At 43.9% G+C, this 12,001-nt stretch overlaps 1 non-coding gene across 1 annotated transcript; it reads left to right on the top strand.

Annotated features, from left to right (window-relative positions):
• Positions 1–1,332: 1,332 nt before the first annotated feature.
• On the top strand, positions 1,333–1,437 carry LOC121020140 (U6 spliceosomal RNA). The gene has a single exon (XR_005785973.1). It is a non-coding gene; the product is annotated as a U6 spliceosomal RNA (small nuclear RNA).
• The last annotated feature ends 10,564 nt before the right edge of the window (positions 1,438–12,001 follow it).

Here is a 12,001-nt window from a genome sequence, read left to right as displayed (position 1 = left end):
GAATAAAGGAAATGGACCGAGATGCTGCAGAAAGATACAGCTAACGAAGTATTACTTACCTTGCTTAACAACAAAAATACGATACTGCATTTTAAATATCGGCCTGTGGACCACCCATTTATGTTAAAGTACTAAAACCAGGGATGCAGAGGATACGCAGCAGCTTCAGAACAGCATTAACTGGAGGCGGGAAGAAGCAGAACAGGGAAGGAAATAGAACACAGTAGGACTTATCGTATCCACTGTTTTCCTTCCTTCTTTCTTTCTTTCTTTCTCTCTCTCTCTCTCTCTCTCTCTTTCTTTCTTTCAAGTTTATTTATTTATCTTGAGACAGAGAGAATGTGAGCAGGGGAGGAGCAGAGAGAAAGGGAGGGAGAGAGAATCCCAAGCAGGCTCCACGTTTTCAGCACAGATCCCGAAGCAGGGCTCAAGCTTACCAACCATGAGATCATAACCTGAGCCAAATCAAGAGTCGGACCCTTAATGAGCCACCCAGGCACCCCCACAGTGTTTTGTTTCTATAAAAAAACTAAATAAAATTGGGGTGCCTGGGTGGCTCGGTGTGTTAAGCATCTGACTCTTGATTTCGGCTCAGGTCATGATCTCACAGGTGGTGAGCTTGAGCCTCATGTGGGGCTGTGCTGACAGCATGGAGCCTGCTTGGGATTCTGTCTCCCTCTCTCTCTGCCCATTCCCCGCTCATGCTTGCATGTGTGCTCTCTCTCTCCTCTCTCTCAAAATAAATAAACTTTTACAAAGATCAAATAAAATTTTTAAAGTTAATATTATTATATCTGGGTAATACATGCATAGGTGTTGTTACACTATTGTCTGAATCTTTCTCTAGTTTTGAGATACTATGACATCTCAAATGATATAAAAATGGTATAAAATACACATAGGGGCGCCTGGGTGGCGCAGTCGGTTAAGCGTCCGACTTCAGCCAGGTCACGATCTCGCGGTCTGTGAGTTCGAGCCCCGCATCAGGCTCTGGGCTGATGGCCCAGAGCCTGGAGCCTGTTTCCGATTCTGTGTCTCCCTCTCTCTCTGCTCCTCCCCTGTTCATGCTCTGTCTCTCTCTGTCCCAAAAATAAATAAACGTTGAAAAAAAAATTAAAAAAAATAAAAATAAAAATAAAATAAAATACACATAAAATATATGTATTTCTAATGAGATGTACGTATTTATATATTATACAACTATTAACATATTATAAATGTTCATACAACTTTACGTATAAAATACTTATAAAAATACTTTCAGTATAAAAGATATATAAAATATACAACGTATTCAATAAATATATACCATTCAAAAAGAAAATTACAGTGCTTGCTTCAGTGTGACATATACTAAAACTGAAATGATACAGAGCAGATTAGCATGGCCCCTGTGGCAAGGATGATGTACAAATTCATGAAGCGTTCCATATTTTTTGGTACACTTATCGCGATGAGCACTGAGTAATGTATAGAATTGTTGAATTACTATATTATGCCCCTGAAACTAACATAACACTATGTTAATTACACTGGAATTAAAAAAAAATTAAATGAGAGAGAAAATCACAGAATATAGTACATAATATAGGTTACGATCAAATGAGAAACAGTAGGAAACACCCCCAAAGTGATACAGTAGCATCCTGGTAGATGTTATACCTTTCCTTGTTATTGCCTGTCCTTCCACCAATAGCTAATAATATACACAGTATCCTATATATACGTGGCGAGGGCAGAGCCTCAAACTTTCCAAATCAACGGTGCACTCACAGAAAGTTCACACGGGTGAATGAGGCAGGGTAATGCTGAGCACAGCAGCGGACACATTAACAAATAAGACCCGACATTCATCTTGTGCTTCTAGGCACCAGCCTGTTCTGAGGGCTTTATGGTCCATTCACTTCTTACGTAGCTCCATGAGTTAGGTATTATGACTGTGCCCATTTCTCAGATGAGGAAGTGCATCACAAACAACGCAAGCGACGTGCCAGATCACAAGCAAGGAAGCACCCAGGCAGCATCTGAACCAGGCCCTCTGGCTCCAAAGTCTGCATTCCAAACTAAAGAGCTCATTCGGCGGCAAAAGCAAACATCTCAGTATTGCGCAATGCGAGAGCTTCCGCCTAAAACACACTCGGGTATACTCACTTTCATTGGTGTTTTCAAACTACCTCATGCAAGTTAAAAACTGAATATAGGGGCTGGGGCACCTGGATGGCTCAGACGGTTAAGCATCCGACTTTGGCTCAGGTCATGATCTCACAGTTTGTGAGTTCGAGCCCCGCGTCCGGCTCTATGCTGACAGCTCAGAGCCTGGAGCCTGCTTGGGATTCTGTGTCCCCTCCTCTCTCTGCCCCTCCCCTCAGGCTCTGTCTCTGTCTCTCAATAATAAATAAACGTTAAAAAATTAAAAAAATAAATATAGGGGGCACCTGGCTGTCTCAGTTGGAAGAGCTGGCGACTCCTGGTTTCAGAATTAAGTTCCAGCCCCACCCTGGGTGTAGACATTCCTTAAAAATAAAATCTTAAAAAAAATACATATGTACGTACACACACACACACACACACACACAGCATGGCATGTTTTCAGTCTCCCTTAAGCAACGGCATAGAACAGAAAAATACTACAACTCATGGCGGGAATCTTCGATATGGGGAGGTAAACCCCGAGACCTTCTTGAACCCCACCCTCAAGAACAGCAACTAGCACGGCGCCGGGGGGCCCGGGCGCGGGCCCCCCCCCCCGCGCCCCGCCCCCCCCCCCCCCCCCCAGACACACACACACACCCTGGGCAAAGACTAACTTAGAGCACAGGAGTGTGCCTCGTCTTGAACACGGCTGGCCAAGCCCCACAGAAGGGCAGGGCTGTGGTGCACTGGGCCTCCGTAAGCGGATGACCCTGGCAGACAGAGGCCAGCCCCGCGTGGCCCGGGGACGCGCAGGTGCTCACCGGGCGCTGGGCTCGCTCCCTCCCCACCGCAGGCCGTGGTCCTCCAAGTTCAAGTCCAGCCTCGGAGTCGCAGCAGCCAGGCGCGGTGCGGCGACTCACAGGGCCCTTCGGAACCGCTCGGGTGTCGGGAAACCGTAGGGCCCGGGAGGGGGTGGGGGCTGAGAGGTCACGACCCCTCCGTGACCTCCGTGACCTCCGCTGACCCGCCCCCGCCTCGGCACTGGAGGCTCCCGGCCCCGCCCCGTCGGGGGTGCGGTGTGCGCGCTCCTGCCTTCCGTTCCGCCTCTGCAGACATGTTCAAGGTCGCAGGCCTGAGTGAGCCCGCGGGGTGCAGGCCCTCTGGACGGTGGGCGCCGCCGGGCCCCTTGGGAGGCCTCTGTAAACTTTAAGATGCTGGAGGGCAGGGCGGCGCTGACATCTCCTGGTCTCTGGCCCAAGAGGAGCCTTGTCTGCAGGTTCCCCTGCGGCGCATCCGGAGTGACTCCTCTGGGGCAGGAGGAGCCCCTGCCTCCCACCTCGCCCTCCCCCCTCCACCCCCCCAGGGCACGACCGGTTTCCCACTTGTCCCCCTCCTGCTGTGGGAACCAACATGGGGTTAGGCCAGGTGGAGCAGAGGCCCCGAGGGAGCAAGCGCGGCGGGCACAGAGCTCGGGGACACCAGGACCGCCGCTGCTCCCCCTGCCTGAGAAGATGCTCTTGTCGCTGTTTAGTCCTCCTGTGTCATCTTCTCTATCCTTTTCTACACTCTCCTCCCTTCCAAGTGCCTCCTGGCCCTGTGCTTCAACTTTGATTCTTCGCCACCTATATTCTGTGTCCTCTCTGCCATGCCAAACCCAAAGAATCTGACGGGACCGGTCTCTCACTCCCCAGCGCAGAGCATCCTTCTTGGCGGGACCCCTCCAAACAGGTGGTCCAGGAGGCTCCTGGCCTCTCTCCTGACTTAGCCACTTCTGGGTTTGTATCAATTTAGGAAGTTACTTAACCTCCCTGTGCCTCAGTTTCCGTGGATGTAAAAGGATTATCACAGCATATTTTGTCAAGGAAATGATCCATGGGGAGGTATTTAGAAGTGTGTTCAGGGGGCATGGGCTGCTGTGTCTTATGCCCGAACGAGGTTGTCCAGGCCTGTCCCAGTTCACACTGATTGCTCCAGCATTGTATTGATAAAGCCCCTTTCCCTCTCACTATTGGCCTCATTTTGAGCGTAATGTATTTGGACAACTTACCTATATCCGTCCTATACTTACTTTTGGGTCAGACATTAACCTCTCATCTAAGTTGAGAGGGCTGGGTGTCATGGTCCCATGGCCCAAAACCTGGCTGGCTGTGAGCTAGGAACCCTGCCAGCTATTTCATGGATAAGGACCATGTAAATATAATGGATTCTCAACATGTCACAGACTCCCTTCTGTGACACCCATGGGTAGAACAAAGCACTAATACCAATCCTCAAAGAACAAGCATTTTCTATAGAGAAGAAACAAAACTGCATTTATCCCATAGGACATACCCTTCCGGACCTTTTATTTTTTTAACCCCCTTAAACTTGTGTGTTAATACCAAAAAGAGGGGGCCTCACTTCCTCTTGGTTGAGCTGAAAAATCATAAACCGTGCCTGGATTGTCTTCCTTTCTGATAGATTAGCTCTGGCCCTTCCTAAGGGAAAGCCAGGTCCAGATGACCTTTCTGCTAGCCCTGGGCTTCTCCAGGCCACGCATGGGAGAAATCAAATGCAGAGGAGAAAATGTAACTCAACAGTGTCTCCGTGCAGAATGCTGAGAGGGGCTCCAAACTGCTCTTCAACTGTTAAAGGCTTCAGGATTCCAAATGGCCAGATCTGTGCAAGGCAGTCTTGTTTGGTACTTAGCTTGCCATGGTCCTTTGGGTCAGAGGAAGTTTCCAGAGAAAGATCAACAAAGTCAGTGCCTTCGTGCCGAGGTTCAAGACACTGGAGTGAAAACAACCATCTGCACTTCTTTATTGAACTGGGGAAAGTGGCAGAAGGAGAAAGTGGCAGCTACATTTGTTGTCTAGAATTTATTAAGCTGGAGAACACACATATGGCCTTGAAGTTAATTTTTTTTCTTATGACTGACACATGCTATGATGATATCCTACATTTACTAGAACACAAGAGCAATGTTCACACACACCAGGAATGGATTTCACATACCAGACAAATTTCTAAGTTTTGGGAGGCTGGTGGGTGGGAATAGGGAAATACTGGGAGCTAAAAGAGCTGCTCAAATAATTGAAATGGGGGTGTTTGTATGCATCTGGAAAGAAGTATGGAAAACACTATGCATTATTTATTTTTTAAATGATGTATTTTTTATTGTGTCAGCTAGAAAATTTTTCTTCGTACGGCAGATGAAACAACAAACACTACAACAGAAATGATCCTTCACAGAGTCAAAGATGTAAGGAACAGAGAAATGTGATTATGGCGTTGAGCTTTCAAATTCTCGCTTCAAGATTGCGCTCCGCGCTACATTTGCATGATCTAAGTTCAGGTGATGAGAAGGCGAATAAGGAGAATTGGAAAAACTGACTTTTGTCCATTTGTTTTGTGACTTCGAGATGCATCCCTCCTCTGTTAATTCTCTAGGCCTTGAAGAACGCAAACTAATCATATCCTTTAGGGGGAAATTGAAGGGGATGACAGAACCTTAATATGGAAGTCAAGATGCTTGAAGAGGTTAGGAGTGCCTCACTGTTTGAGATATTAAATTCCTGGGGGGGGGGATACCCAAAACATCAGTGTCTTAACCACTTAGTTACTTATTTCTCTCTTTGTGCATCCAAATTTCCTCTTCTTAGAAGGATACCAGTCAGCCTGGATCAGGACCCACCTGTGATGTCATTTTAACTTAATCCCTGTCTCAAATACAGTCACATTCTGATGTGCTGGGGGTGAGGGAGGCAACATGAATTTAGGGGCAGGGGAGAGAGACAGAAGTCAGCCCATACCGGGTATACGATATAAGCACCAAACACGTATTGTTGGTGTCCTGTTCCTCAGCAAAAGAACAGATTCTTGTTGGGAGTCCACTTTCTCCCCTCTGGGTCCACTAGGTTCAGGAGAGGTCCAACCCTGGCTTCAGCACACACCAGTCTCCAGACCACAGTACTGGGTTCAGGCATGGATCCAATCAGAGTGGGTCTCGAGAATTCTGGAGGGGAGGGGCTGGCTGTTTCTGGTTAGGCTTTAGAACCTAGGAGGATTTACAGCAGCCAACTTGCCATCACTGAGGGAGAGCCTGGAACGGGGTAGTGGGAGGCATGGCACACGCATGGACATTGACCATAGTGTCAGTCCTACTGAACAAAGCGCTGAGAGTTGGAGAGAAAGTTCTATTGACAACACGTGACTCCAGAATCCAGCCACATGTCTAAAAGCAGCATGACCCTCAACTTTTCAGCTATGTTTTTCTAAAGTGACTTTGGGGGGCGCCTGGGTGGTGCAGTCGGTTAAGCGTCCGACTTCAGCCAGGTCATGATCTCGCGGTCCGTGAGTTCGAGCCCCGCGTCGGGCTCTGGGCTGATGGCTCAGAGCCTGGAGCCTGTTTCCGATTCTGTGTCTCCCTCTCTCTCTGCCCCTCCCCTGTTCATGCTCTGTCTCTCTCTGTCCGAAAAATAAATTTAAAAAAAACGTTGTAAAAAAAAAAAAAAAAAAGACATCCTTGCCTCATGACATGAAGACATTCTGAGGACTATTTTCGCCCCCTTCCTCAAATGGTCGATGGTTCTGTAATTCTCCCCGGAGTGTTCATAGTAGGCCACAATTCTCTACAAAGCGTAGCATCACGTTATCCTTTCATCCAAGGTCAACATTTTGGGCAAAAGTCTCCAGACACATTGAAGCCACCATTGCAGCAACTTCAGAATCAAAGATACCTGCCTTAAAAATGAATAGGCAGTATTGTGCACACACATCTAGCCTGCTGATCTGGAAGCTTAATGAAGATAAATGTCATTGTTAGCAACTCAGTGTTGCACTCAAGTGCAGGACAAGGCATCCCTGTATAAGTCAAGTTCTGAGTGCACGTTATGGGAGGATGTCGATTTACGATGCACTTCAACTGTTCCAGAATGCCCCTTGGCATTGCCAGTCCCTAGAAGGAGGAGACCTCGAAGCAGTGGCCTTTACAGACTTAAAGAATAAAATAAAAATGAGATCCCAGAGTCTCTGCAGAATATATGCGTGTGAGAGAGAAAACACACCCATTAAACTGCAGCCTTTCAGAACATGATGTCACAAGTCAGCTCCTATTAAAGGAAACAGAAGATGAATGTTTGCTCTAGGCAGCTGGAAGGAGTCAAAAAGAAAATACATTGTAAATCTTTCCGCTGCGTGCCTAAATTGTAAAAGATGATTTTCAGCATCGCACAGACTTCTCCCAACAAATAACTTCTTCCCGAGGAAGAAATTCCAAACAGTCAGTAAATATATGGCTAGTCTGATTAGCAGAGGGGGACTTGTATGCGATACAGTTTATTGTCCCAAGTCAAAACCCAACTGAATTTTGAGGATGCAGAAGATGATATTCCAGGCAGGAACAGGGAGGTGTTAGAATCCACACCAGGCAAAGTGGATACGGGTAGAGCATTCGGAGTAACTTGACTCATATAGACACCCCAGCTGAACACAACATTTTATCTTTAAAAGTGGGGATGGACTTCTGATATTTCCCCCCAGTCGGACTATGTGTACGATTACCCCGTTTCTCCACTTCATGCATCACCTCTGTGAACCTAGAGAGTTGGTCTCCTTATCAGTCAACGGCGTTAATCATGTTGTATCTGGGAAAGCATTAAACATTAAAATTAAAAATGACATCAAGCTTGCCCTCCGCCACAATTTTGTAGCCCATACGGAGACAGGTATGTATCCGATACCACTGGTTTGTTGCAAGAGAAAAAAGACTGCTGGGAAGCAAAGAAGGACCTCTAGTTAGCCCAATATATGGAGGAGGGAAGCCCTCTTTGGAACTGGACCAAGAACCAAAAATCAAAGCTACTGTATAATTTCAAAATATCGCTAAATGTCTCTCGTATATTATACACACAGACATCTGCACGCATCTGGGCAGACAGCCACAGCATATGTCTTTACTTCCACAAGTGCACCACAGTGCACTTGCCACTGTGATATATGCCACAGAGCGGCTTAGGTGAATGCAAAACAAAGGGAACATGAAAAGACCGGGACAGGAAGAAAAGAAACACAAAAGAACAAGGTAAAGAGGAAGTATGTGGAGAACGGAAGGATTGAGAAAAGGATATGGGTGGACAATAGCAGCATTTCCAGTTTGCTTTAAGTGTTGTTTGGCATGTCTCCAGATAAGAAGTCCACACTCTACTGAGTTGAAATTAATGAATGACCGCCATATTGAATTGCAGAGGTATTGAATATTGGACGGAAAGTTAGTTTGAATTTAGAGTGGGAAATTAATGTTCCAATTTATCATTCGAGGATAACAGAATTACCCTCATCCCCTAGACCTATTGATTGACCTTAACATCTTTTGGGAGGAGGAATTCTGCATTACAGATTTGCATACAACATTGATTACAACTTTCTAGATATCAGCCTTTAGATTTTAGAATAGCTGTTACAAGATAGAATTTAAAGGGAATAATTTTTGCAAAACTCTCAAAGCTTATCCTAGCAAGTCTAGAAGTATTTTTTTAAGTTTATTTATTTATCTTGAGGGTGGAAGGGAGAGAGAGGAGGAGAGAGAGAATCCCAAGCAGGCTCTGCACTGTCAATGCAGAGCCCAATGCAGGGCTCAAACTCACAAAACATGAGATCATGACCTGAGCCAAAGTCGGATGCTTATCATTAGAAGTATCTTTTTAAACTAATAATAATATTAAAACATTGATAGAGTGTAAGGATATATATAATATTCGATATAATATATAATATTTGATAATATATTATATATATAATATTTGATACAATATATAATATATATTTGATAATATATATAATATTTGATACAATATATAATATATATTTGATAATATATAATATTTGATACAATATATAATATATATTTGATAATATATAATATTTGATAAAAGAGTGACATGTGGGCAGATATCAAGAAAGAAAAGAATCAAACCCTGGAATTTGGAAATTATCATGTGGGTAGGAACGCTACAAATCATCTCACCCAAGCATGACAAATAGTCTTCACATTCTGTGTCAAATCTAGTTCCAAGTCATTACCCGTGTTGATGTATTTATTCTGAGGCTAAATGGAAAAACAGCTGGTTTTCCTTTCCCCACACCACTTATGACATCAAATGTATGGTTTGGTTTTTGGGGGGTTTTTTTCCCCCTCACACTGACCAATTTTTGAACACCAGCTGGGTGTCCTACAATTCAATTCAATTCTGACATTACCTACCTGGAGTTAGCATCAGATCCCACAAGCTAACAGCTTAATTGTAGAAGACTGTGTCTGCTTCAGATGTTAATCAAAAGTTAGAGCCTCCCATATTTCTGACCAACTGGCTATAAATTGCAAGTTCTCAGGATCCCCTCCTCGGGTTGTTATAATGGCTCAAAAAAAAACCTCAGAGAAACACTTACTAACATTTATACAGATTATATATATAATACAGAAATCCTAAAGGTTACAGATGAACAGACAAAGGGGTATAGAGGGTGGGGTCCAGAAGGGTGCCCAGCTCAAAAGCTTCTGTCCCTGTGGAGTTGGGGTACATCACCTTCCCAGCACTTGGATGTGTTTGCCAACCTGGAAACTCTCTGAACTCTGCACTTTAGCGATTTTCACAGAGGCATGATTGATTATTAACTCAGTCTCTAGCCCTTCTTCCCTCCCTGGAGGATGGAGGGGGAGGAAGCTGAAGTTCCAAGCTTCTAATCATGCTTGGCCTTTCTAATGAATAGCTCCATCATGAAGCTATCTAGGAATCACCTAATGAAAACAAAAGACACTCCTATCACCTAAGAAATTACAAGAGTTTTAGGAGCTCTGTGTCAAGAACCATGGTCAAAGACCAAATAATAAAACAAAAGATGCTTCTAGCACTTGTATCACTCATATTATAAGGATTTAAGAAACTGTGTCAGGGACTGAGGATAGATTATATAGATATCTAGATATAGATATCCATCCTTCTTTCACAGAGGCCCAAGAGGAAAGAATATAGGCATGAACATAGGAAAGAGACATCTCCCCCTCATTCCCAATTACACAGATATTTCTGCTAAAGATATAGAAACTGAAGCCCTGGTCTTCAAAAAGTTTAAATATTTCACATAATGCTTGAATGCAAATTACTAGAAACTCTATTACAAGATCCTAAGTTCCTTCATATTCTTACCATCACCAGTATAGCAGTTGTCGCCAAGCTGTGTTACCTCCTACGTTGATGGTCTGGTACATTTAAATACAGTTGGATCAAAAAATGAAATCAACCAAACACTTAAGAATGCAGATGGCCCATTATGAGCAACCAAGTTATGAAAATTTAACCCAGCCAAGCTGTCCAAATCATGACCTCACTAGACAAGATGGCGACCAAGAATGTTTCCAAGTCACCATCTTGATGAGGAAAATTCCCAAACTACAAATGAGCTCCAATTCTTTCTTTTCTTTGCAGTTTCCTAAATTGTAGTACAAGGAATTAGAAAGAGAAAAGGAGACATACCCACGCATCTTCAAGCAGAAATGTCAACCTGTTGACTAATTGTGAGTTTGTGATCAACCAAAACTTCCTCACCATCTTTGGAAACATAACACACACGTACACATACACACACGTGCACACACACAAAAGAGGGGGGGAAAAGGCAGTTGTGCTAAGAACTTCGCCATCTATATGTGTCAATAAAGGGATTTGTTGGGGCGCCTGGGTGGCGCAGTCGGTTGAGCGTCCGACTTCAGCCAGGTCACCATCTCGCGGTCCAGGGAGTCCCAGCCCCGCGTCGGGCTCTGGGCTGATGGCTCAGAGCCTGGAGCCTGTTTCCGATTCTGTGTCTCCCTCTCTCTCTGCCCCTCCCCCGTTCATGCTCTGTCTCTCTGTCCCAAAAATAAATAAACGTTGGGAAAAAAAAATTAAAAAAATAAATAAATAAAAAAAAAATAAAGGGATTTGTTTTAACCTAATTGAACTTCTGCTTTTTTGCCTATTCCATGGTGTCCTTTTGGTTTGGATCTATTGTTCTTTAATCTGAGGTATGCTTCAATGTGATTCTATTGGAAGCCCTTGCTAAACTTGGGTCATTTAAAAATTTGAGAAGCATGGCTTTGGAATTCAAGTTGACATTTGGGTAAAAAGGCAATTTAGAAGGCTAATCTGGCATATAAGTATCTAATTTAGCATTTAGTCTCATAAGATAATAGAAGTTATCTTACACCATCAACCCACTATGGACTCAGCAATTAATGCACAGTGACCATCGTTAAGATAATCATATACTTCATAATTATGCTAGTATTTAGCCAATTTCTTCCTTTTGTCCAGTAGTGTATGTTGAAAATTTTGGGCCAAGCATTTCCTGCAGTCTCAATATATCTTCTATCTATGCCTCTCATCTGTTTTAATAATTTGATTTACCTTTTTTTTTTCAAGTTTGACATTTATTTTTGTTAACTCACACTAGGGAATAATCAATTTTTAGTGTGCCTGCTTGTTTAATAATGTGTTCTAATATATTCCAGTGATTGATCTCAAAATTCTGGTCTCTGGTTCCCAGAAGTGACAATTTACCACCTTTTAGAAAATTACTACACGTGTCAGTCTCCAAATTTGATCCTTCGCTCAGCCAATACCATCTGTTGTGGATTGATGGCAGAATGGTCCCTTAGCCACATGTCCAAGTTTTTCAATACTTAATAGTAAATATTACAATTGTACAATGTCACCATACTTAATAGTAAAGAATGTCATCTCACATTGAAAGTGACTGAGTGATCTCTTATTTCAGGGTCAGGAAACTATGGCCCACAGGTCAACTCTGGCCCAGCACATTTTTATAGGGCTCAACAACTAAACATACATATATA

The sequence above is a fragment of the Herpailurus yagouaroundi genome, unplaced genomic scaffold (genome assembly GCF_014898765.1).
Source record: "Herpailurus yagouaroundi ecotype Mexico unplaced genomic scaffold, PumYag 246, whole genome shotgun sequence".
Taxonomy (NCBI): domain Eukaryota; kingdom Metazoa; phylum Chordata; class Mammalia; order Carnivora; family Felidae; genus Herpailurus; species Herpailurus yagouaroundi.
The sequence above is the reverse complement of the archived record's forward strand: the minus strand, read 5'-3'. Positions and strand labels throughout refer to the sequence as shown.